This window comes from Suncus etruscus, chromosome 11 (assembly GCF_024139225.1).
Source record: "Suncus etruscus isolate mSunEtr1 chromosome 11, mSunEtr1.pri.cur, whole genome shotgun sequence".
In the NCBI taxonomy this organism is placed as follows: Eukaryota; Metazoa; Chordata; class Mammalia; order Eulipotyphla; family Soricidae; genus Suncus; species Suncus etruscus.
This window is the reverse complement of record NC_064858.1, coordinates 226,547-231,051: the sequence shown is the minus strand read 5'-3', so window position 1 is coordinate 231,051 and position 4,505 is coordinate 226,547. Positions and strand designations below refer to the sequence as shown.

Genomic DNA, 4,505 nt, shown 5'->3' with positions numbered 1-4,505 from the left:
GCTGAGAGCAGAAATCAATGAAGTGGAAACCCAAAAAACAATCTGAAAGATCAACAAAAGCAGAAGTTGGTTCTTTGAAAAAATAAACAAGATTGATAGACCACTGGCAAAACTAACAAAGAAAGAGCGAGAGAGAGAAACTTGATAACTCATATTAGGAATGAAAAATGAGAGATCACTACTGATATGACAGAGATTCAAAGGGTAATCAGAAACTACTTTGAGAATCTCTATGCCACTAAAAATGAGAACCTGGAAGAAATGGATAAATTCTTGGACTCTTATAATCTTCCATGGTTGAAGGAAGAGGATGTAGCATATCTAAATAACCCCATCACCATTGATGAAATGAAAATGGTAATCAAATGTCTGCCCAAAAACAAAAGCCCAGGCCCAGATGGATTCACTAATGAATTCTTTCAAACTTTCCAAGAGGAACTACTACCAATCCTGGCAAGACTCTTTCATGAAATTTAACAAACAGAAACACTTCCAAATAGCTTTTATGAAGCCAACATCACCTTGCTACCTAAACCAGACAGAGATGCTACCAAAAAAGAAAATTACAGACCAATATCGCTGATGAGTGCAGATGCAAATATCCTCAACAAAATCCTGGCAAATAGGATTCAATGCCTCATTAAGAAGATCATCCGTGCTTGCTTTGGCAGCACATATACTAAAATTGGAACGATACAGAGAAGATTAGCATGGCCCCTGTGCAAGGATGAGACGCAAATTCATGAAGCGTTCTATAGTAAAAAAAAAAAAAAAAGGAGAATATCATCCACTATGATCAAGTAGGTTTCATCCCAGGAAAGCAAGGATGGTTTAACATCCGTAGATCTATCAACATAATACACAACATCAACAACAAGAAAAATAAAAACCACATGATCATATCAATAGATGCAGAGAAAGCATTTGATAAGATCCAACACCCATTCTTGATCAAAATTCTCAGCAAGATGGGAATGGAAGGAACCTTTCACAATATAGTTAAGGCCATCTACCACAAGCGAGTAGCAAATATTATTCTCAATGGAGAAAAACTAAAAGCCTTCCCTCTAAATTCTGGCACAAGATTAGGCTGTCCTCTCTCACCACTCCTATTCAACATAGCACTGGAAGTACTCACTATAGCGATTAGGCAAGAAAAAGATATCAAGGAAATCCAGATAGGAAAGGAAGAAGTCAAGCTCTCATTGTTTGCAGATGACATGATACTCTACTTAGAAAACCCTAAAGACTCTACCAAAAAGCTTCTAGAAACAATAGACTCATATAGCAAGGTGGCAGGCTACAAAATTAACACACAAAAATCAATGGCCTTTCTATACACCAATAGTAATAAGGAAGAAATGGACATTAAGAAAACAACCCCATTCACAATAGTGCCACACAAACTCAAATATCTTGGAATCAACTTGACTAAAAATGTGAAGGACCTATACAAAGAAAACTATAAAACTCTGCTTCAAGAAATAAGAGAGGAAATGCGGAAATGGAAGCACATACCCTGCTCATGGATTGGCAGGATTAACATCATTAAAATGGCAATACTCCCCAAAGTATTGTATAGATTTAATGCGATCCCTTTAAAGATACCCATGACATTCTTCAAAGAAGTGGATCAGGCGGGGCCGGGCGGTGGCGCTGGAGCTAAGGTGCCTGCCTTGCCTGCGCACGGACCCGGACCGCGGTTCGATCCCCAGCGTCCCATATGGTCCCCCAAGAAGCCAGGAGCAACTTCTGAGCGCATAGCCAGGAGTAACCCCTGAGCGTCACAGGGTGTGGCCCAAAAACCAAAAAAAAAAAAAAAAAAAAAAAAAAAAAGAAGTGGATCAGGCACTTTTGAAATTCATATGGAACAATGAACACCCTAGAATAGCTAAAGCAATCATTGGGAAAAAGAATATGGGAGGAATTACTTTCCCCAACTTTAAATTGTACTACAAAGCAATAGTTATCAAAACAGCATGGTATTGGAATAAAGGCAGGCCCTCAGATCAGTGGAATAGGCTTGAGTACTCAGAGAATGTTCCCCAGACATACAATCACCTAATTTTTGATAAAGGAGCAAGAAATCCAAAATGGAGTAAAGAAAGCCTCTTCAACAAGTGGTGTTGGCACAACTGGCTAGCCACTTGCAAAAATTGAACATAGACCCCCAGCTAACATCATGTACGAAGGTTAAATTCAAATGGATGAAAGACCTCAATATCAGACCTGAAACCATAAGATACATAGAACAACACGTAGGTAAAACACTCCAGGACATTGAGACTATAGGCATATTCAAGGAGGAAACTGCACTCTCCAAGCAAGTGAAAGCAGAGATTAACAGATGGGAATATATTAAACTGAGAAGCTTCTGCACCTCAAAAGTAATAGTGCCCAGGATACAGGAGCCCCCCACTGAGTGGGAGAAACTATTCACCCAATACTGATCAGACAAGGGGCTAATCTCCAAAATATACAAGGCACTGACAGAAATTTACAAGAAAAAAAATCTAATCCCATCAAAAAATGGGGAGAAGAAATGGACAGACACTTTGACAAAGAAGAAATATAAATGGCCAAAAGACACATGAAAAAATGCTCTACATCACTAATCATCAGGGAGATGCAAATCAAAACAATGATGAGATACCACCTCACACCACAGAGAATGGCACATATCACAAAGAATGAGAATAAACAGTGTTGGCGGGGATGTGGAGAGAAAGGAACTCTTATCCACTGCTGGTGGGAATGCCGTCTAGTTCAACCTTTATGGAAAGCGATATGGAGATTCCTCCAAAAACTGGAAATCGAGCTCCCATACGATCCAGCTATACTACTCCTAGGAATATACCCTAGGAATACAAAAATACAATACAAAACCCCCTTCCTTACACCTATATTCATTGCAGCACTATTTACCATAGCAAGACTCTGGAAACAACCAAGATGCCCTTCAACAGACGAATGGCTAAAGAAACTGTGGTACATATACACAAAGGAATATTATGCAGCTGTCAGGAGAGATGAAGTCATGAAATTTTCCTATACATGGATGTACACGGAATCTATTATGCTGAGTGAAATAAGTCAGCGAGAGAAAGAAAAACGCAGAATGGTCTCACTCATCTATGGGTTTTAAGAAAAATGAAAGACATTCTTGCAATAATAATTTTCAGACACAAAAGAGAAAAGAGCTGGAAGTTCCAGCTCACCTCAGGAAGCTCACCACAAAGAGTGATGAGTTTAGTTAGAGAAATAACTACATTTTGAACTGTCCTAATAATGAGAATGTATGAGGGAAATGGAAAGCCTGTCTAGAGTACAGGTGGGGGTCAGGTGGGGAGGAGGGAGATTTGGGACATTGGTGATGGGAATGTTGCACTGGTGATGGGTGGTGTTCTTTACATGACTGAAACCCAAACATAATCATGCATGTAATCAAGGTGTTTAAATAAAATATATGAAAAAAAAAGAAAGTACAAGGCACAGAAATTGTGTAGGTCATGGTTCAGAATATTGGGAGGGAAATTTATAGCAACAAAAAAGGCTCATTTTGGGCCTGGAGAGATAGCACAGTGGTGTTTGCCTTGCAAGCAGCCGATCCAGGATCAAAGGTGGTTGGTTCGAATCCCGGTGTCCCATATGGTCCCTGTGCCTGCCAGGAGCTATTTCTGAGCAGACAGCCAGGAATAACCCCTGAGCATCGCCGGGTGTGGCCCCCCCCAAAAAAGACTCATTTCATAGAAGAAGCAAAGTCACAGATAATAATTTGAGCTCTCTTACCTCAAAAAATGAGGAAAAAAGTACAAAATAAAGTCAAAACAAGGAGGAAACCATAAATCAACTAACAATAAATGTAATAAAACAAAAAATTACATAAGTAAAACAATTGTTCCTTTGAAAAGATCGTGAAACTTTACTAAAGCCTAAGAAAATATGAAGCTTGAATAAGGGAGAAATGAGGAATTAAGTGATTAATATGAGGAATGAGACATGGGTAGTTTTATGAATCCTGTAGGTATTTTGTTTCTTTAGGGGCCACATCCGGCCTTGCTTAGGGCTTACTCCTGTGTCTACTGTGCTCAGAAATCATTTCTGGAGAACTGGGGGACCATTTGGGGTGCCCAGGATTAAACCAGTGCTGGCCACATGCAAGAACTTTCTCCATTGTTCTATCACTCTGGCCAAACTTGCAGACATTTTATAAGACACTGGGAACAGTTTTGGGGAGGAATGTTTCACAACTTTATTGAAGTTGACATATAAAATGAACACAATTTCCCCAAGATCAAAGTCAGGTTTTGAATAACCTCATCATTAATAAGGGAGTTTAATTAATAATCAAAAAATTCCCCTAAAGATACACATAGGTCCAGTTGGTTTCCCTGAAGAAACCTGAAGGAATATATATCAACTCCATGCAATTTCCTTCTAAAAATCCTGTTAAGTCAAACTATAAAGTGAATATTGCCTTGTTACCAAACTTAAAGACAGTCATA

The 4,505-nt window shown here is 39.0% G+C and overlaps 1 non-coding gene across 1 annotated transcript; it reads left to right on the top strand.

Annotated features, from left to right (window-relative positions):
* Positions 1 to 655: 655 nt before the first annotated feature.
* On the top strand, positions 656 to 762 carry LOC126023563 (U6 spliceosomal RNA). Its single transcript, XR_007500678.1, has one exon. It is a non-coding gene; the product is annotated as a U6 spliceosomal RNA (small nuclear RNA).
* The last annotated feature ends 3,743 nt before the right edge of the window (positions 763 to 4,505 follow it).